Here is a 21,936-nt window from a genome sequence, read left to right as displayed (position 1 = left end):
CCACCTGAACTCTACGCAATGCTTGTGGGCCAGAAATTGGAGAATTTTGAAAACAATTTGGAGTCGTCTAGTAAAGCTGAAGATAGATACACACACCCTGTGACCAGAAATCCTACTTCTAGGTATATACCTTAGAGAAGTTCTTGCGCAGGTATACTAGGAGACCCGCACGTTCCCGACAGATAAAAGTGGTGAGAACTTGGATGCCCCCCGACGGTAAATTGATAAACAGCTACATGCGTGGCTTGTATAGCAGCAAAAAGGGATGAGAGCCAGGGTACGTGCAATGACAACAGTGAACTTAGGAAAGTGTACTTGAGTCCAGAAAGGAAGTTGCAGAAAAATGCTTTGGTATGAGTCCATTTATAGAAAGTTCAAACCATGTAAAACAATATATATGTTTATGTATTTATATATATTCATAAACATTTATAAATATATGTAAATATGTATATGATATATATAAATGTATATATATGTATATTTATAAACATTTGGTAAACTAAAGAAAAGTCAGGGAATGATAAATACGAAATAATAGTTACTCATGTGGGAGGGAGTAGGGAGGGCAGGCAGGGGTGTTTCAAAGCTAGCGTTCATTTTTTTTTTTTTTTTTTAATTTATGTATTTTTGGCTGCATTGGGTCTTCGTTGCTGTGCGCAGGCTTTCTCTAGTTGCGGCGAGCGGGGGCTACTCTTCGTTGCGGTGTGCGGGCTTCTCATTGTGGTGGCTTCTCTTGTTGTGGAGCGCGGGCTCAGTAGTTGTGGCGCGTGGGCTTAGTTGCTCCACGGCATGTGGGATCTTCCCGGACCAGGGATTGAACCTGTGCCCCCTGCATTGTCAGGCGGATTCTTAATCACTGGGCCACCAGGGAAGTCCCTCATTTTCATTTCTTAAGCTGGTACTTTGTACACAGATGGTATTGTTATTCTTTCAATGTCATGCACTTTATTATTTCTAGTATCTCTTCAGTACTTAATAAAAACCTTAATAAAGTGAATCTGCGGAACGGGGCATCCTGCCTCAAACCCACTGTGAGATTATGTGCTTTAGGCAGGCAGACGGGTCAGGGCTGTCCTTGGCCATAAAACCTCCAGGGACAGGGCACCTCCAGCTTCCTAGAAGAAAAAAGTTGTGTAACTTTTGGAAATAAGGCAGAATGGTCAAAAGTGTATGAAGCCAGCTGCATATATGGTGAAACATAAGTCATAAATTTGCTTTTTTTTCCCTAAAGTAGCGTAAAGGCCACATTTTAGAAGTTTTGTTTTTAACCAAGAAGTTATCTGGAAATGAAGCAAAACTGATTAGCGCCCCCTCCTGGGCAAGGTGAGAAGGAGCCTTGGCGACTCCGCCGGGAGGAGGGCCGTGCCCGCGCTGGTTCAGCACCACGGACAGCACCCGCGCCCCGGCTTCCCTGCTTTGCCGAAGGAGGGTGCCTGGAGCCCTGGGTTGGAATCCTCCCTCTTGCGCTTGTTAGCTGTGTGGGCTTGGGCGTATTTCTTAGGGTCCTGGAGCCGCAGTTCCCTCCTGCCTCCCTTGGAGGGGAGATCAGCCGGGAAGCTGCTGCCATGGTCCCCAGCATGTGCTCTGGGAGTGGGCGACCTGGTTAGAAAACCCTTTGTGCTGTGGGAGGGGAAGAGGCTCCTTTCCCCAACACAGGTGGGTCCAGCACGTGTCTCCGTGAAGTGTCTCATTAGGTGACAGGATGGTCACGGGGGCCAGGGTGAGCAGGTCAGGGTGGGAGAAGCCAGATTCGTCCGTCCTGCCTCTGGGAGTCATGTGACATGTGGAGGACACCATGAGTGGTGACTAGTGTCACCCGGCTCTGCACACACTTGCCAGGCTGCTGGCATAGGGGGCAGGGTGGAGGGGGGCCCTGCTGTCGCTCCGCAAGGTACCTGCCCGTCTGCCACCTGCACTTTCTGCTCAGGACCAGCCTCAGGGTGGCCAGAGGAGGACGAGGCCGGGAAGGTGCCAGCATCGCCTTGGGCTTGTCCCAAGGGTGGGGCAGGTGCAGGGAGCAGAGATGTCTCAGCCGGGAGCTTGGACCCTTGACCATCAGTCTCTGGAGAGGGTGGCCTGATGCACATGGTGGCGGTGGTGGCAGCAGCTTCTGGAAAGTTCTCTGCTCTTCTCTCAGTGAAGTGAGAAGCAAGGCCCTCGACCATGCGTGCGGCTGGGGGGCAGGTGGAGGCGTGAGGACAGAGGCGAGGGTGGGGGGTCATCCGTCCAGGAGGGGATTCTCTCAGCTGTGAATCCTGGGGCGCCTGCTTCTAGTCAACAACACCTGTCTGTTAATGCACATTCCCTTTTTATTTATTTGTCCAGTGATTGGGTACTGGGAGTAGTACATGACCTAGACTCTCAGTAACAAGGAGAACATTCCATCCGTTGGAACAGAGTCGTCTGGCACCTTCGTCTCCGTATCCCACCCTGGCCTTAGCAAGTCTAAATCACATTCACACTGGGCAGCTCTGACTTGAACTATGAACCCAGCGTGGGTGCAGGGATCCCTGCTCTTTGAAGACCTGTCCTCCTTTCTCCTTGATTTCTGGCCGGACGTGTCGCACACTGTCGTCAGAGCTGGTGAGGCGGTGACAAGGGCTGGGGGTGACCAGCTGTGGGCACAGTGCTTGTCTAGCGATAAAACCCAACCTAAGTCCGAGGGAGCCGGTGCTGTGTGGCGCCAGCACGTCTGGGTGTGCGGGTTGTGTCTGTGAGAAGTAAGCGTGCGTCACGTCAGGACACGTGTGTGTGAGACTCCCGTGTCCTTACACGTGTGCGTGTCTACACCGCTGCGCACCAACACTTCAGGGCCAAGAGTGGAACTGATGTTTCGCTCCTGTCTGTTGTCGTAACTGCTGTGACCCCAGCCCAAAGCTGATGGTGCTTTTGGGCAAGGAGGGGTCAGCTTAGTCCAGGGCTCCACGGACACAACTGCCCCTGCCAGGCCATAGACTTGGATGATTTCATCAAGTGTCCAAAACATCTGCACCCGGTATTGTTTTCTGCTCATATTCTGCCCGTGCTGTCCCTTTCCTGCCTCTTCGGACATACCTGCTGATCCTTTTTTTTAAAATTTATTTTGTGGCTGCGTTGAGTCTTCGTTGCGGTGCGCGGGCTTCTCACTGCCCTGGCTTCTCTTGTCGCGGAGCACGGGCTCTAGAGCACAGGCTCAGCAGTTGTGGCGGACGGGCTTAGTTGCTCCGTGGCATGCGGGATCTTCCCGGACCGGGGCTCGAACCCGCGTCCCCTGCATTGGCAGGTGGATTCTTAACCACTGCGCCACCAGGGAAGCCCCCTTTGCTAATCCTTTAAAAATGGATTTGGCACCTCCTCTGAGAAGTCTTCCCTTACTGCACAGTGCTGGACTAGGTCTTCCCCTGCTCGTTGCACAGCTCTGGGAACAGGGGCCACATTCTTTTCCTGTGGTGCCCCATCCGTCTCTCATGGCGCCTTCCAAAGCTGGGAGCATGGTAGGTGCTCAATATGCGTCTGTTATATTTCGGAGTAGTTACTTTCCCCCTCCCCTTGCCAAACGTGAGAGGATTTTTCTTCAGGTTCACTGTTGAGAACCTGATGGGATTCCTAGAGGTAAAACCCCAAAGTGCGGGCCCCACCGTTAGACGGGCCCCTAGGAGTTTTTAGCTCTCAGGCTCTTCTCCACTCAGCTTCTAGCAATCTGTTGAAGTTACCTTATCGGTGTTCCGGCCAGTACCCAGTTGCCCCCCTTCTGCTCCTGGCAAGCTGTGATTCTTCGTAGCCACGTGTCTGTCTGTATGTCCAGGCAGCCTCCTGCCTCCATCCCCTGCCTCCCCTCCTTTGACCTGCCAGCTACCAGGCTGCACTAGGGCCCCAGTTGTCTGGCAGCAGAGACACCACCCCTGCTGAGTAAGGAGCTCCCTGTCTGGCGGGGCAAACACAGCTCTGGTGGAGCTGGTACACTGCTTCAGAGAGGGAAAGAGCTGGGATCGTATTAGTCCCAGGGCGGCAGCTCCACCAGGGCCAGGCACAGAGGAAGTGCTCCTTCAGTGTCTGTTGACTGACTGAGTGAGGGCTTGCACGTCCCAGCGCTGCACCTGGCTCTGCGCAGAGCACCCCTGAGCTATGCCACGCACAGGAGTTTGGGCTCAAGCCCGTGGGCCGTAAGAGCCCCACCCGTTTCCTCCACCCACCCGGAAAGTCAGCTCAGCCAGGACTAGCTTCCAGGCTTGTCTGGCTTTTCAGGGTTTTCTCCCCCCCTTAACAAAATGATGAAAAGCATAATAGGTCAAAATGCCTAAATCCATAACTCATTATACATTTTCCCAAAGTAAAAAAAAAAAAAGAAATAAAACAAGAAAGAGGGAAAAAGAAAAGGAGTCCTCCTTACTCAACCTTTCATATTTTCATTAATAGCATCAAAGCGATTGGGTCTGGGAAAAGCAACCTGAGTCACAGTCGTCTCGAAGAAGTTGGTGAAGAAGGCGAAGGCATTCGAATATCAAAGCCCAGCCTTTATCTCTCATTAATGTTTTCCGCTCTGAAGGCTCTCCCAAGACTCAGCTGTGGTCGGTCAGGGAGCTCACGAGTGTGAACCAAGTGACATCAGTGCTCGCTCTACAGCATCCGCTGCTGCCCGCGGGACCCTCCTCCTCGCCGCCCCCAGCCCGCCCTAACCTGGGGCTGCTTAGCCTCGAGGACCCGAGCCGGCTTCCTTTCTGTTCGTCTGCAGCTGCGGGGCGCCCGTCCAGTGCCCAGGTGGGCTGCGGGGCTTGTAGGATGGAGCACCTCTTAGGGTGCCCTCGGTCCAGCAGGGAGACAGACCCAACCCCTGGGTGTGAAGGGTCAGCACAGACTCAAGTCACGGCACACTGGGACCCAGGAGACAGGAGACAGAGCGTCTCCTGGGCACATGGCGGGGGCTTCCCGGAGACAGGGGCGTGGGTGGGTCTGTGTTCTCCAGCGGGCAGGCGGGCGGGACAGCGTGGGGAAGCCAGACTGCCCGAAGGCCAGGCGCCCTCTCGGCTGCCCGTCCTGTCCTGGAGGCAGGCAGGGCTGCGTTGGGTCCCTCGGGTGTCTGCAGGTACCCGCGGTCCGTGGTTGACGCCCCGTGGGCACGCCCAGGGTGGAAATGTTGTAAAGCCCTTTCTTTCCATCTTCCCGACTCTGGAGCGTGGGTCTGTCTTGCGTGCTGGGTGCCTCCGGCCAGTCCGGCCAGCCCTCATTGGCCCCTGCAAGAGGCTGAAATCCTGAAACCAGCTGCAGTGTGGGGAGAAGGGCCACGTCCCAGGGACTTGTAACAGGCTCTGTGGGCGCGGCGTGAGGGGTGTTGAATGAGGAAACGCCGTGAGTGACAGCCTCCCAGGGTGTGTTAGCACCCCCCTCCGTCCCGTCCAGCCCCGGGGGCAAGGAGGGGAACGCTTGAAGTGGAGGCCGGACCCGGACGCCAAGGCGTCGTTCCCCAGAGCAGCCGGGGGAGCCTTGACCGCACAGGTGCCCAGCCCCACCTTTGCCCGCCGAGCCCACAGCTGTAGGGAGGGCGGGTGAGTCCAGCCTGGGAATTGCTGCTGCTGAGGGTGGCGGCGGTGCAGAGGTCACTCCTCTGTGCGGGGCTCGCCTGCACGTGCCACGCTGAGCTGGCTCGGGGGTCTGTGTCGGTGCGTCACGGGCAGTTACGCAGTGGGTAGCGGCGGGGCTGCCTTCCAGCACACCTGGCCCTGCCCAGCCCTGTCCTCGCCTGGCCCAGATCCTGCCCGTGGTGTTGTGCCAGCATCTGCCCGGTAGCCTTGCAGAGTGGACTGGGAATTGCTGGAGTCCAGCCTGAGAAAGCGGTGTGCAGAAAAGGAGCCCCCCGGCCCTTCTCTGCAGGAGCAGGTCACACGGCCAGCCCAGCAACCGGGTCCTGTTGCCCGGGGCCTCGGGCGCGAGGAGGGTCAGGATTTGCCGACCTTTCTGCCATCTCAGGACCCTTTTAACGTGCCTCCCTGGAAGTGGGCGTGCCGAGCGGCGAGGCAGGCCTGCCGTCCTAGCGTTCCGACGAGCAAGCCGCGTGCGCTGGGGCTGGCCGCACAGCCTCTCTGCGCTCTGATCTTCCCAAGTGTCAAATGCCGGGAGGGGGCTGGGGTCTCTGGGCCTTTGCAGAGCTCACCGCCTGTGGCTGCATATGAGTTGACCGTGCTGTTGGGGGGCGTGAGGGTGACAGAGCCATGACCCTGAAGGCTGCCAGGGTTCAAGTCTCAGCTCTGACGCTTAGCAGCTGGATGTCCTTGGGCCAATTAATTAACCTCTCTGTGCCTCCATTTTCTCATCTGTGAAATGGCCTCTATAGGCTTGTGACAAGGGGCAGAGGCGGCGGTGGAGATGTATCACGTACGGCCTACGTGGCAAACAAACGCTAGACTTTATTATTATCAAGCTCCGCCTGGCTTCTCGGCCTTTCACACACCTGCTCTCCGGTTACCCTCGAGCAGCTGTTTGTCGGTTGGTGAGCACAGGTCTGGAGGTCGAACCCGAGGCCTCCTGACTCCACAGGTCGTGTGCTGTGCTGGGCCTCTGATGAGGAGCGGGCGCTGCGGGGCGGGGCGTGGGGGATCTTAGGGGCAGGAACCCCACAACTGTTAGACGTTTGTGCCGCTACCTGCAGGGTGTCCTTGGTGCTGGAAACGCCCTTTGTCCAGGGATCTCCTGCTACCTGACGGGAGCGGGGCCAGGCCGCACCACCATCGCGTGGAGGCCGTGTTGCTCAGACCTGTGTCAGTTGGTTCCACGAAGCCAGGGGTGACCCTGGCCACAGCGAGCCTCCTTGACCCTCCGAGCACCCGCTGACAGCATCCAGGTGACCGTGGCTGGAGCTCCAGCTCCCGTGGGGAGGAAGTGGTGTGTGCGGGCGGTGGGCAGCTCCCGCGGGGAGGAAGCGGTGTGTGCGGGGGGGTGGGCAGCTCCCGCGGGGAGGAAGCGGTGTGTGCGGGGGTGGGCAAGTCCTTGGTATTCCGCTTGTACCAGGCTGCCGGGGCGGGCTCGTGTCTGCCGTCGCCTGGCACCTGGCTCTGTCTCGCGTGTGACTTCCCAGCCAGTGGGCGGCATGGCCTCAGCCCGCAGGGGACCGTGTCCAGGCAGAGCAGGGCCTTGGGGCAGAGGGGTGCCTCGCATGGCTGACCCGAGGCCACGCTGCTCCGGCGCCACCGGCGGCCTCCGTTGCCCAGCTGCGTCTCAGCCGTGCTCGGCCAGCGGCTCCAACACCTCCCCTGTCCCCCTGGGCTGGCCTTGCCAGGCTTGAGGCCCTGCAGGAGGAGGTGCTGGACAGACCCTTCCTGAGGCCCCGCCCGCTGGGTCCTGGGTCAGGCACAGCCCCTCGTCTGGAGGAGAAGGGCTGGGTGCGATGGAGGGGATCCCAATGTGGGGGGTCAGCTGGGCCCGTGGGGCCGGGAAAGGAGTCGGGGAGGAGCCCCTGGGCGGGTCTTGAAGGACAGTTGGGAACTCAGGCTGCAAGTTGGAGGGATGAGAGGGTATGATGAGCAGGTCCACAGCCAGGAAGCGGGGGGAGAACCTGAAGAGACAGGACGCGGGGTGAGGAGGGAGGGACAGGAATGGCGAGGCTCCAGCTGGAACAGGGGATGAGCTCCGACGGGGGTGTTTTGAAGTTGAAGCCCGGAGTCCTGCTTTCCTCCCCTGCCCTCCAGAAGGAAGGCCCAGGTGGAAGTGGCTGGAGGGGCAGGAACGGGGAGCTTGGTAGGGGGTGTGCTGTCCGGGGCTGTAGTGCAAGCACAGATCCCAAAGGACCAGCATCTGGTGAGTGGGCAGGGGCAGGGGGCTGGGGGAGGGGAGGCCCCGCAAAGCCCACCTCCAGGCTGGTGGTTCAGGCCGATGGATTCTGAGGCCGAGACTCAGGGTAGCTGGGGCGTCCGCACCAGGCGAGGCAGCCCACCTGGGAGACCCACCACCCACAGAGGAGAGAAAGGGTGGCAAGGAGAAGCCCTGCGATGCATCGTTTCCTAGCCACCCCATCTCCGGTGTACGGACAGGAAGCTGAGATCAGGGAGGTTAAGCTGCTAGCCCGGGGTCACACAGCAGACGGCAGCGAGAGTAGGTTTGAGCCACAGGCTCTGCTCTGAGAACCACCCAGAGAGGCAGCGTCAAGCTCGGTGTGCAGTGAGCCTCGGAGAGGCCCAGCGGCATGTCTCTCCCTTTGGGCTACAGATGACCTGGGCCCAAACCCGGGCATGGAAGAGCTTTTATCCTCCCACCGCCACATAAATAAATAAGTCGAGGAGACCCGTTTCTTGTCTAAAGCCACATTAGAACCTTTGCTGCAGGCAAGCAAGAACTTTCCCCCAGAAAGCTCACCCCGGGAGGTACCTCCCTTTAAAACGTACTTACTAATCACTGTAGCTGAAATTAGCATAATTGGTTGGTTCCAGCGCGGGGCACAGTGAGTGGGGCTCTGTCCTGTGGGGTAGGGGGGCTGGTGTCTTACTGCTGCAGGGGGGTGGAAGGGACGCCCAGTGGGAGGGGCCAGGGCCAGGGGTGGGCCACACGCCGTCCCCGCCCTCTCTCAGGGCCGGGGCGCTCCGTCACCAGAGGGACTTGACTGCAGAGACTGCAGAGTGTGTCCGTCCAGAGCGCGGGGAGGACAGAGGCCTGGGACCTGCGTCAGGAATTATGTCGTCTGGCAGCAGCGCAGCCAGACGCCTTCTCATTGGCCTCGTGGTGCTGCAGGGAAGCTGAGACCTCCAGGACCCTTCCCAGCACCCGGCTGGACATGATGGGGCTCGGGTGGGAGCGCAGGCCATCTTGCTCTGGAGCCTGTGCCCTTTCGGAGAACTCTGAGTGCCCTCCGTCTGCCGGGCTTTTTCTCCATCACGAGGGATTCAGTGAGTTGAGCTGAAGGCGGGTCGCACGCGTGTTCCCAGAATTGGTCTTTGGGGCTGGTCCTTGGCACGCCCCTCCACGCGGAGAGAGAAGCCGTGGGCAGGGGCCTCGGGCGGGCCCTGACTTTGCGGGTGTTCTGGCCTGACAGGAGTTTCCTGGCTCCCATGGCGCTGACGGCCAGGGAAAGGCCTCGGGGTCTCGGAATTGAAGCGGAGTCTTTGGTTAGCGGCGAGGGTCTGAACTCTGCCTGGCTGTTGAGAAAGCACCTTCTTTCCTTGAGCAGCAGCTCTGGCTCGGGATGATGGTAATGAGGACGATGATTACCCCAGAAGACTTGGAGAAACAGCAGCTGAGCCACCTTGGGGCCACCGGACCGGCTCCCTGCAGGGGCCTTCCTAGCAGTCGCTTTTTTCTGGGTAAAAACAAACCCGTAGGCACTGGAACAGCAAGAGTCGCTTCATCCCGAACGCCCTGCGTGGCCAGCGTTCCCGTGGGACAGTCACCCTGTACTCTTCAGCGGTTGCCTCGCTCCCCGGGCCACCGCCCGGGCTCATGTGACCGTTCCCTTCTCATCCTCAGATGAAGAGGGGGCCGGGAACCCATTTCCCAGCTGCCAGAGGGTCCCTGTGGAGAGAGCACTTGGCTTGGAGCAAGACCTTGATTCTGCTACGAGGTGAGGCCTGGCGTGAGCGCTTGCCACCCAGAGGACTCAGTTTCCTCGTCTGCAAAATGGACTTGGTGCCGCCTGCTCCCCGGGTTGCCGAGAGAATCAAATGCGCGCGCAGGAGCCGGTCCTCTGTCAACCGCGAGATGCTGCACAACTTGCAGGAATCGTTGCTGGTTTTATCATCGTGGTCACCTTGACGCTTGGAAGAACAGTCCTGTGGTGTGTCGATCTGTATCAGGCCAGCAAGGCATTCCTGGGAGACCTCGGTCCTCTGGCCACGTCGTGAACAGGGTCTGCCTTCCTCTGTCCCCCGCCCTGCACCCCGACCCCTGTTCTCTGAGGAATGAGAGCAGCTCTCCTTGTATCCACCCAACATCGTGTCCCCTGTGAGCAAGACACGGGGGTACAAGCGACCCAGCTTGCGTTAGCTTCTCCAGGGAAACAGGACCAGGAGAAAGGAGATAGATAAAGTATAGCTATAGATAGGTATACAGTTGACCCTTGAACAACGCGGGGTTAGGGGCGCCGACCCCCTGAGCGGTCAAAAATTCGCTTGTCGCATTGCAGCTGGCCCTCCGTCTCTTTGGTTCCCCACCCACGGATTCCAGCGTCCTCAGGTCGTGTGGTTACTATGGTCTGTATTTATTGAAAACATCTGCGTGTTAGTGGCCCACGCAGTTCAAACCTGTGTCGTTCAAGGGTATGTGACTTGTGACAAGGAATTGGCTCAGGCAGTCCTAGAGGCTGAGAATTCCCAGATCGACAGCCGGCCAGGCTGGAGTCCCGGGAGAGCTGGTGGTGTAAGTTCCACTCCAGAAGCTGACGGGCTCGAGGTCCCAGAAGGGCCCACGTCAGTTCAAGTCCAAAGGCAGGATAAGGCCGATGTCCCAGCTCAAACGGTCGACAGGAGGGGCCCCCCATTTCTGAGGCTTTTGTTCTCTTCGGACCCTCAGTGGATCGGCTGAGGCCCATTCACATCGGGGAGGGCGGTCTGCTGTCCTCAGTCCGTGGAGTCAGGTGTGAATCCCAACCACAAGTGCCCTCACAGACACACCCGGGATCAGGCGTGACCACCTGTCTGCAGCCCCACAGCCCGGTCGAGCTGACGTGTGATATTAACCAGCACCCAGCTTTTGGGGAGGCCGGGCCTTCGGAAGAGCCAGCAGCCCCGGGGGTGCAGGACACACCCTCTAATGCAGCCCGGAAGCGTGGAGCAGCCGGAAGTGACTTCTAACTGGCAGAGGAGAGACGGGGGGGTTGGGGGGGGTGTTGCAGACAGGGGGTGGCCTTGGGCCTTGAGGGGCAGGAGGGCCCGCCGTGTCTGCAGGGCGCCACCAGACTGCTCCGTGCCAGACAGATCCCCTTAATTTTTAAGGCAGTGAGAAAAAGAAAAGAAGTCTTGACGCGCTCTCTCAAAGCTGGTGTTTGGCATTGAACTTAGGTAGCCGAGGATGGAGGTGGGTGGGGAATCGCCTCTGCAGGCCTAGGACAGCTGGCAATAATTAGTAGAAATACGTTCGGGAAGCAGGTCCCTTGGCTCATGGAGGACTCGGCCTCCAAGGTTGTCCCGGGATGGTGGCTTCTTCCAGGTGGATGTTTATTTAGCATTTACCCTGTGTCATGTGGAGGGCGGGAAGCATGGAGGGGAGGGTGGTGGGAGGGGGGGCGGGGGCCACAGGTAGGGCTCCCACCAGGGGAAGAAGGATGCAGGCTTATATGCTCCAAAGCCCCCGGCATGCTGCCTTCAGAAGAGCCCTTCCTCCTGTCCCAGCTCCGGGGAGACCAGGTGAGGGAGGTGAGAGGATCAGGAGGTACCACCCATCCCTTAATTCTTCCTAAGTTTCCTGATTCCAAAGGAGGCCACAAGAGGGGTTCAGAAATGGGAACCACTGCCCGGGGAGGGCCCAGCAGTGGCCGTGGGGGCGGGGGGTGGGGTCTCGTGCTCCCCGAGCAGTGGGTGGAGGCTCCCCCAGGGTTCCAGGCCCCGCTCGCCTGGCCAGCGGCTGCCTCGTGGAGAGAGCCCACCGATTCCGAGTCCCACGATGCGTGCGTGATAAGTCCCAGTATATCTGCCATTAAACAATAGCGTCACGAGGGCTGCATTGCCACCTGCAATGAGTAAATTAAATATTGACAATTTCATTGACTGTTAGATTTAATTTGGAGCCATCTTGCTGGGGCTGTAATGGGGCTGGAGATGACTTACTATTTAATCCTGGCTGTCATCCCCGTTACGAGTTGAGTAATGAGAAAAAGATGTACTTGGGATGGTGACATGGTCCTGTCAGGCGCTCGGTCAGGCCTCCACCCCGTCGATCTGGTGCCCGGGTGGCTGGGCCTGCTCTCCATCTGGACAGCCCCCGTCTCTGTCATTCCTACGCAGCTCTTCCCCCGGCCGGCTCGCAAAACCTTGTCCTCCTCCGGGGAGATCTCACCTCACTTTGTTTCCCACGGAGGAGCCTGCATCTCTGGCCTTCGGGGCCAGCCTGTTGGGACTTTGCTTCGGGACAGACACGGGGCATCTGCTCCATCGTTTCCTGTATCATCGCAGTTAATGGTCACAACCGCCCTGAGATCACAGGTCGTGATTACCCACGTGAGGAAACTGAAGCCCAGAGAGGTTCCTGATCTTGCCGAGGTCACACAGCCAAGGAGTAGTGAACGGGATTCTGCACCAGGCTAAGTCCAGAGCCATTGCTTCTGACCAGGGACCATGCCACCACCACCTGCCCACTCAGGCCTGAGCCAGCTGGATCGCTGGCCTGTGGTCCATTCTGTGGTTGCTCTGGGCTTAGCTTGACCATGGCTGCTGGGCTGCCTGCCTGCCCGCCCACCCCGTGGCACTGCTGTCCTCGTTGGCTCATACCGCCTTGCCTTGGATATCCCTTTTCTTGTCCCTGGAGCGCAGCCCCTGTGCCGTGTGTCAAGACCTGCCCCTTCTTCAAAGCCCGACTGAAGTGCCCCGTCCAGGGCCTCCTGTACAGCTGGGTAGGACGGCTCTTCCCCAGGGCACACCCTTCGATGGAGTAGATCTGGTGTCGGAAGGTCCAGGTCTAGCCAGATCAGCTACATTTTGCTGGGTGGCCTCGGGCAGGTCACATCACCTCTCTGAGTCTATTTCAGAAGATGTTAACAAGGGTAAGAATACTTAGCCCACTATGTTGTTTGGGAGCTGAGCTGAGACAGACTAGTAATAATAGCAGCAGCTACGATGTCCTGAGCGCGTGCCCTGCGTTGGAGTTTGTCCTTTGGCTTCACGTCCCTTCTCTCTATTCCTTACAGGAGTCCTTCAGAGTAGACAGTGGGGGAGACGAGGCCCAGGGGGTGTGTGCCCTCCCCAGACCCTCGCAGGTACGGAAGGACAGAGCTGGGAGTCAAACCTGAGCCCATGGGATTGCTTAGCCCAGGCCCGGAGCCCCATCCCCTCGTGGTCCGGGCTGCCCTCAACTTGTCACAAGGCCACCACCCTCCTCTGCTATGGAGTCTTCTCTGTTTCCCGCTTCATCCGTGCTGTGTAGGTGTTTGCATTCGAAAAGCACCCCTCACATCCCTCCCGACGCTGGCAGCCTGGCTCCTGAGTTAACTGTGTTTGCTAGAAGCTGTACTGGGGGCGACCTGTCCCTCTGGCTGTCCCGTCTGGGGCCCTTGGTCCAGTCAAGGCTCCTCCTCCTGAATGGAGTGGATGGTGAGGCCCAGCCACGAGCTTTAGCCTTGTTCGACCTCCAAGTGTCCCCGGAAGTCACAAGCAGCCCCAGAAAGAAACGCGTCGTCTGCACGCGTGTACGCACGGTTGGATCTGGACGTGTCGTTCATCCCCCTTAGGTGGGGTGGTCCACAGACTTCCTGGAAAGGGCCAGACGGTGCATCTTCTGGGCTTCATGGGCCACAGGGCCTCTGTCGTAACGACTCGGCTCTGCGGCCAGCTGTCAGGCAGCTGTGGACAGTACGGAGAGGACAGGTGCGGTTGTGTTCCAGTACGACTTCATTCGTGGACACTGAATATGTGAATTTCATGTAATTTCCACATGACACAAAATATTCTTTTTTCTAAATTTTACTTTTGGCGGCATCGGGTCCTCGTTGCTGCGCGCGGGCTTTCTCTAGCTGTGGCGAGCGGGGGCTGCTCTTCGTTGTGGTGCGCGGGCTTCTCATTGCAGTGGCTTCTCTCGAGGAGCTCGGGCTCTAGGTGCACGGGCTTCAGTAGATGCAGCTCTCGGGCTCAGTAGTTGTGGCTCGTGGGCTCTGGAGCGCAGGCTCAGTAGTTGTGGCGCACGGGCTTAGTTGCTCCGCGGCACGTGGGATCTTCCTGGACCGGGGCTCGAACCCGTGTCCCCTGCATCGGCAGGCGGGTTCTCAACCGCTGCGCCACCAGGGAAGTCCCCAAAATATTATTCTGTATTTGATTCCCACCTCCGCCCTCACCACTGCCGCCGCGAACCATTTGACAAACCCCAGCTGGGGAGCTGTACAAAAACGGGCAATGGGCCTGATTTGACCTGTGAACCATAGAAGCCTGGTGGCCTTCCGGGGACCCAGGGCCCCCTTGTTAAAGGCGGAAGGAGCAGAATCCAGTCAGGATTCCTCGCTCTCCCGCGTGTGTTGTGCGGGTGTGCTGTGGGAGGGTTTGAACCTGACGGGGAAGGCTCCGTGGACTTGGTGTGGGAAGGGATGTTGCCGTCGGTGAAGTGATGGTTTTGGGCTTCTCTGTTAATCTGGAGACCCGAATGGCCCCAGAGAGACCAAACAGATGCCTGCGGAGAAACGAGCGTGACAGGATGGAAGCTGGTAAAGTCGGGGCAGGACCTAACACGGAGATACATCCCATGTGGCTCAGGTTGGCTGGGTTGGCCTGAGGGGCCCCTGGCCACAGAGGCTCTGCTGGGGAGGGGGCAGCTTCGTTCGCTGAAACCGTATAACCCAAGTCTTCCCAGGACGAGAGAAAAGAATTCGGTGAGATCCCTGTGTGCCCGGGGCTCAGAGGTAAAGATGAGCTGTTTGCTCACAGGAGTGGCTCGAAGTACCCGAGTGTCTCTGAGATGAAGGTACTCGGCCCAGAGGAGGGAGGGGCCGCTGTGTCCTGGTGCTTGCGGGTTCTTTCGGGCTGGAAATGCTGAATGAGCACTGGGTGCTGGCGAAAGTATCTCCCGGGGGGATTTGGGAAGCGAAAGGAAGAAGCTGTGGCGGATCAGAGCCTTCAGGGAACAAGACCTTGACGGCGCTGCTTTAGCCTCATGGGTCGGTCCTCTTCCCTTACTCCCTGCAAAAGCAGAGGCCCTTCCAGGGGCCAAGGAAGCTCCTGAAGAAGATGGACTGAAGCTGGAGGACCGGCTTGAGGCCCGGGAGCAGTGATGGGAGAAGGGCGAGTCCGTCCGGGAGAGGAGGCAGGTGGGGAGCCCCAGCTGATGGGGGAGGGGGCACCTTCGGGGCCAAATAAGACAAAGTCGCAGCTTGGAGGCAGCATAACCCCGGGAAGCCAAACCCGCGCACCTGGAAGCTGCGGGTCTTGGGTGGGGTCGGGGCGGGCTCCCCCGGGGAGTCTCCACTGTGGCAGGGAGCCCCCGCTCCGCTCCCCTCCCCAGCACACTGGAAGAGAAAGCAGTCAGAGGCGTTGGCTGCGTTAGAAGATCTTGTCCGGGGCTGGGATTACGTTGCAAGCACGGAGTCTAATCAATAACTCGGAGCAGGAGAAAAATGAAAGGGAACGTGGGAAACCGAGAAATGATCACACCGCGAAAGCGCAGCGGTGCCTGTGACTGGTCGGGTCTGCGGAAGACTTGGGGCCGACTGGAGGGGGCCCCCGGGAGCTTCCAAGGTGGAGCACCCACGTGTTACGGTTTCCAGTTAAAACCAAGCAAACCCGGAAGCCACACTGAGACCAGCAAGTGCCTCCTGTCCCAAGGTGCGGGACCAGCGTCTCTTCCGTGGCGGGGGTCCTCGGTGTCCCTGAGGAGGTCACAGTGGGCACTGTCTGTCTCCTCTGGCTCCAGTGCTCAGGCCGGCTCCTGGCACCCAGCCCACCCACCCCCTGCTCTCCCTGGGCTGCTACCGAGGAAAGCCCAGGATCTCCAGAGTGGGGCGGAGCTAGGTCAGTAGGCTGAGCACCCCTTGCTCGGCTTTCCTGAGAGTTTTCAGTGCCCCCAAGATTCCAAGCCCACCCCCTCGTGCAGCGAATAAAGTGGTGATGTAGACAGCGTGAGGGAAGAGTGATCCAGGCAGAAGGCACGACCGTCGGCCTCCTGTGGAGCCCCAAGGCTCAGGTGTGTCCAGGCTGCCCCGGGCTCAGAGAGGCGGATGCCGGACAAGGCGAGAACGAGTGAGCGAGCGAGGGTCCCGCTCTGCCTGACCCCGAGCCTGACGCGCTCTTTCGCATGTCCACGACTTTATCTCTGGCCTCAGAACACGTCGTTCCTGGGGACTCGCTGGTGACACGGTGGATAAGACTCCGTGCTCCCAATGCAGGGGGCCTGGGTTTGATCCCTGGTCAGGGTACTAGATCCCACATGCGTGCCGCAACTAAGAGTTCGCATGCCACAACTAAGGAGCCCGTGTGCTGCAACTAAGAGTTCACACGCCACAACTAAGGAGCCCATGTGCCGCAACTAAGGAGCATGCCTGCCACATCTAAGGAGCTTGCAAGTGGCAGCTAAGACCTGGTGCAACCAAATACATACATAAATAAATATGAAAAGAACGCGTCTTTCCTCAAGTCACTTACTCATTCACTCACTCTCAGGAGCCCTGCCCATTTCTTGCTCCCCTGCCCTGAGGACCTTCTCCGCAAGGGGACACCCCGTCGACAGACCTGGCGTCCCACACCCCTATCCACCGATGGGGAACCACGGTGTGCCGGCCTAACCCCGGGTTAGGTTGGTCTGGGTGGCGGTTACTTGGCTGTAGGCATTTGTCAGAATCCATGGAGCCGTACACTCAGTTCTCCGGCTCACTGTAAGTAAACTGTCTCAGCCTTACCTGTGGGCCCCCCCCTCTGGAGAGCCAGGCGCCTCTGGGGGACCAGTGCTCCCTCCACCCCCCCGACTGTCCACCTGAGGCTCGCCACAGGGGGGCCTCTCCCGATCGGGAGCGAGTCGTGGCCATTAGCGGGCTCCCCGGTGCGCCGTGCAGCTGTGCGTCCCCTACGTTAGATTCTGGGCCGTCGGAGGCGGCAGGACGAAGAAGCCGGGGCCAGTGGGGGCCTGCGCCAGCCGATCACACGTGCGAGTTAGGTTCCCTAAATGACTGTTTTCCGGATGTCCAGGCTCGGCAGGGGGCGGGCCGGGGCAGGCGCATTTCACCGGCACTGTGATTCGTTTTGAAGGCGCTTGGTGGGCGCTGGCTCCCTGCGGCCCGCAGGGCCTGGGGGGCAGCTCCGGAGCCTCCTGCCGGGGAGCGGACAGGGCTGCTCCCGAGTCTGGGGTCGCGGCGAGCACGAGGTGAGGGGGCCAGGCGGTCTGTGGGGCCCAGGGGACGGAGAGGGGCCGGCACCCGCCACTCCGTGCCTTCTTCTTGCCCCAGGCCCTGGGGGCAGCCCCTCTCCTCCGGGGGAGGGAGCGGCCCCGGCGACCGCGCTCCTGAAGCCCTGGACAGGAGCGCGCGCCCTTCTGGTGTCGGATTTGCCGCGTCGTTCCAGGGGACGGACTGAGGAAGGAGTGCCGGCCTCAGGGTCCCCGTGAGGCTGCAGCCCCAGCCCCTGGGTCCTCTGTGGGTGACACCACCTCGCCCCTCCTGCCGCAGGGCTGAGAGGCTGGCCTCCTCCCCAAGAGGCAGCCCCTTCAGTGGGGACGGGGGAGCTTCCAGCCAGGGGCTGCCATCCAGGACTGCCCGCCCCCCCTCCCTGTGACTTTGGACGTGCGCCACAGGCAGAGCCGGGCAGCAAGGCGGGAGCCTCACCCTCGGGACACAGAGACCCAGGGCGCCCGACCGGCTCCAGCCTCCCCCAAGTTCAGTTCTCTTTCAGACCCGGCCTTCGCTTCCCAGCTGAGTTGATGGGACGCGGCCACGTAGCTGGCCCTGTGGACACCTCCACCCCAGATCCCGCGTGGCTTCAGAAACTGCCGTCTGGGGGTGGGGGTGGGGGTTCCGGCGTGCACCCACCCCACACCTGGTTGCCGGGGGCTCGCGGCTCTTATTTTCCCACACTCTCAAGATCACAGCCCCCAATACTTAGTCCACGATGCCATTTGGAGTGTGTATCTCCTACTAAATAGCATAAAATTACACCCTTTCAAGTTAATTAAACCACTTTGCCCCACTGGGGGCTGCCGAAAGGGTGTTTTAAATGTCAGCGCCGGGTAGCCACTTGTGTTTTCTGGGGCTTTCTGATTAAGAACGGCCTCCCCCGTGAAGACCTCTGCATTGGTTAAGTGGCCCCCGGGCAGCCTGCCTCGGCTGGCCCCGCTCGGTCGGGGTCACCGGGACCCAGCCTGGATGGAGCCACCTGTGCCAGCAGCTGGTTCCCCCAGGCGTACTCAGTAAAACTCAGCCGGCAGCAACCCTGGAATCCGAGCTGCAGAAAATGACCCCCCTCGTGGGGCTTGAAGAAGCGGGGTTTGGAAGAGGGTTCTTGTGCTAAAGACCCAGTGTTTTGGTCTCCCGAGGGTCCCCTGGGGAGAGCTCCCTTCCCCCGGGAGCTGCGGGATACTGGGGGCCACTCCCCAAACCCCGAGAGAGAGCAGGGTGCCCAGGGCGTGGGCGCCTCCCACACCCACACCGCGGGGCAGGAGCCTCGCGGCCATGGCCAGCACCAGGAGGGGACGTCTGAACCGGCCTCTGCAGCGCTGTTGACCACTTTGACCCCTTGCCCCTCCAGGGAGGTGCCTGGCATGTCCCAACAGGTGAAAATGGACCCCAGCCCCAGAGGGCTCCACCCTGGGCCAGGGTTGGCACTTTACACCTGGCCTCGGGTCCTGCCTCCGTTGCAGCAGCCCCGCTGGGCCCCCTACACCGGCCAAGAGCCTGCATTGGCTCCCCGCCACCCTCGGGGGACGGCCCGAGCTCCAGGTGCGGCACCCAAGGCCCCAGCTCACCAGGAGACACAAGTATGGTGGTTCATTCACTCTGGCGGCTGGGAGGTTTTCCACCCTGAGAACATTCCCGTTGATCCATCCCCTGCAGGTGGTCCGACGGCTCTGTCCCCCGTCTTGCCCGTTGCAGGTGCTGTTGTGAGGCTGCTCCCGTGTGGTCCCTGTGCACGTGGGCACGGGAGGCCCCGGGTGTGCCCAGAAGGGGAACCGTGGGCTTGGGCGTGCTGGTCTTCACTTCCTCAGGAGACCCCACTGCCCTCTCTGGGGCCAGTGCTGTCCCCCTCGAGCCCTTCCCTCCCCCCCTTGTCACCGTGACACCTGGTCCCTGATGTGCATTTGTGAATCGAGGACCCATTGAGTGACTCATACCAGTGGCTCAGTGCCAGGTGACTCCCACCCACACCTCTGGTCCTGGGAACAGGGAAAGTGGTTAGGTTTTTTGTTTTGTTTTTTTAATATTTATTTAATTTATTTATTTGGCTGCTCTGGGTCTTAGTTGCAGCATGCGGGATCTTTAGTTGCGGCATGCGGGATCTTTAGTTGGGGCATGAGGGATCTTTAGTTGTGGCATGTGGGATCTTTAGTTGCAGCATTCGGGATCTAGTTCCCTGACCAAGGATCGAACCTGGGCCCCCTGCGTTGGGAGCATGGTGCCCTAACCACTGGACCACCAGGGAAGCCCTGGGAAAGTGGTTCTTGATCCTCTTGCTTCAGAGGTGAGGACAGGGGTGCCTGGTGTGACCCAGGCCAACAGGGGAGTGAAACTCAAGTGCGGGTTGGTCGGTCCCCACCCGGGTATGTGCTGGGTCCCAGCTGTGGACACGGGCGTGGGCTGGGAGGAGACACGGGGCGGCAAAGGCAGACGTGCCTTTCCCTGGGTTTTCACATGAAGCCCCAGAGGCCTCTGAAGGTCCCATGTGGACGAGCTCGGGGCCAGTGGAGGCGGAGGGCAGGCATGGGGGCGCGGAGCTGGGGCCAGCAGCACGGGGCACGTCTCGGTGGTTGCCGACAGCGATGAAGGCGGCCGTCGGATTTCATCTGTGAATAATCAGCTGGTTTCACGCGACAGGGAAAGTGGTGCTTATGTTATATTAATACTTATTGGTACTTGCTGATGTTGCAGCTTCGTTGATATCTCCGCCCCACATCAAGGTGATTCCATAAAGATCCGAGGAAAATTGCAGCTCGAGAAGCCGGCCCAGTCGCTCAGTGGGCGTGGGGCGGGAGGCAGGCCGCCTTCTCCCGGGGCGCCCGGCGTGGCTCCTGGATGTCTGGGGCTGCTGCCCTACTTTCCTCACCCAGCCGGACAGAGGCAGGAGCCTCGTGGGTGTGGAGAGCAGGGGCCCCTCTCTGGTCAGCTCAGCACACACTTCCCCAGCCGGCGGAGGGGCTGGAGAGGCGGACGCTCCCTTCCCTACCGTCCTCGAAGGCCCGCAGACCCGACGGTGAGCGTCCGGGGCCCCAGCTGCCCTGACCTGACCCCAGGGCCCACTGTGGGACACCAGCCTCCCAGATGAGGTGAATCGAGGTCGCGGGCACTGTGCCCGGATACAGGATGCCCAGGACACGGGGCATTCCTCCTCCTCCTGCCGGGAGCCAGGCTCTGTATCCACGCTGCCGGCTGGAGCCCGGCCACCCAGGTCAGATGAGGAGACAGAGGGACGTGTGCTTTAGAAACGTTTGTCTCTGTGTGGCTAGCCTCGTTCCTCGGGGACCACCGCTCCAGCGATGAAGTCTGAGCCCCTTAAGGGTCAGGCTGTGACCCGGCCTCGGCTCTCCCTGCCCAGCCCGGAAACCCTCTACTAGCTGTTGATCACACCACGGGCTCCCGGCTCCCAGGCCGCGCTCGCTGGCCCTCCTCCCCACCAGGCTCCGAGTCCCGAATCCTCTCCTCCGGCCCAGAGTCCCAGCCCAGGGGTCATCTTGCACCACAAGGATGTTTGTGGGCACCTGAGCAGGGGGTGATGCCAGGGAGGGGCCGGCAGCCCACCTGGGATGAAACCAGGGGACAGATCTGCAGGGACATTTAGCGACTGAGGACACAGGGGCCCCAGGAACCCGCCAACAAACTGTCTGGGGTTCCCATGTGGTGGCCAAGGGCTCAGGCTCTGGCGAGAGCCGGGCCCTACCATAGGCTGGCCGTGGGGCACCTGCCCCCTTTCTTGACATCCCTCTGTGGGGAGGGGGCACGGCAGAGATAAATGCTCTGGTAAATGGGAAGGGACTCGGCAGTACCTGGCTGGCTTCCTTTGGCAAAACTCAGCTTCTGCTTTTTCTTTCTTGGTGGTCAGTGAAGAGACACAGAAGCCCTGGTCGAGCTCTGCCCGGTCCGGGCATGGCGCGAAACCCCCTGCTGTTTAGACACAGTGACAAGTCGCTCCTCTGCAGCCGACCGTATCCCCAACCACTCAGGATGCAGACGTCTCCCGTGAACTGATTTGGGCTGTGCTTCCGGAAGTGGACGGGGTGGGTGGCTGAAGGTGACCAGCTGGAGGGCTGCTGTCCCTGCTCTTTTCTTCTTTTTTTTTTTTTTTAATATTTATTTATTCAGCCTGCGCCAGGTCTTAGTTGCGGCACGCATGTGGGATCTGGTTCCCCGACCAGGGCTGGAACCCGGGCCCCCTGCATTGGGAGCGCGGAGTCTCACCCACTGGACCGCCAGGGAAGTCCCTGCTTTCCCTGCTCTTGAGCGATGGCTTTCCCCTCCGGAAGGAACCAGAAAACGTATCCTGCGGTGGCCCCGGGGGCACAGACGACCTTCTCTTACACCTCGGTAGAGGGCAAAGGCTCAAGGCTCTGGGTCAAGAGCGTGGCCGCGGGGCGTCCCTCTCCAGCCCCAGGGTCTCAGTGGACAAAGACGGCCCCGCTGGCTGCCCTGTGGTGGCAGGTGAGCCCTCTTAGGAGCCTTGCCCACCTTGTTCGATGAGGTCTGGACAGGAAACACATCGTGTGGGTGTCATTTCTTTAGGACGGCTTCCCTGTCGGTTCTTCTTGAGTTTCATCTGCATATCTGCGTTGACATAGACACTGGTCTTCATACAGACGAGGAGACACCCAACCCTCCTGAATGTCCCACAGCAGCGACCTGGTGCGGAGGGGGCCGAAGACCAGAGACGCCGAGCTGTGGCCCCCTGACCAGCCCGTTCGCGCCGCCGGGCGGTGGTGCCACTTTCTGGGGCTTAATCCCAGTGTCCGTGGCTGGCGCCGCCCTCACCTTGAGGGGGCCCTGGGACCCGCTTGGAGCTCCCCGAATATCACTCCCAAGTCTTCAGAAGCCCAGCGAGAGGGGAAGGCTGGGCTCCCATTTCTCAGATGGGGAGACTGAGTCCCAGGTCACACGGGCAGCACTGGGTGTGGGGGAGGGGCGTGAAGGCTGCACCCCCTCCCCCGGAGGCCTTC

General features: G+C 59.9%; 1 protein-coding gene across 5 annotated transcripts in view; it reads left to right on the top strand.

Moving 5' to 3' along the window:
* The window catches only part of PHF21B (PHD finger protein 21B), a 208,763-nt gene that overhangs the window by 148,681 nt on the left and 38,146 nt on the right, over positions 1-21,936 (top strand). The window lies entirely within an intron of this gene.

The sequence above is a fragment of the Kogia breviceps genome, chromosome 12 (genome assembly GCF_026419965.1).
Source record: "Kogia breviceps isolate mKogBre1 chromosome 12, mKogBre1 haplotype 1, whole genome shotgun sequence".
Taxonomy (NCBI): domain Eukaryota; kingdom Metazoa; phylum Chordata; class Mammalia; order Artiodactyla; family Physeteridae; genus Kogia; species Kogia breviceps.
Note: the sequence above shows the minus strand (reverse complement) of the source record. Positions and strands in the feature narration are given on the sequence as shown.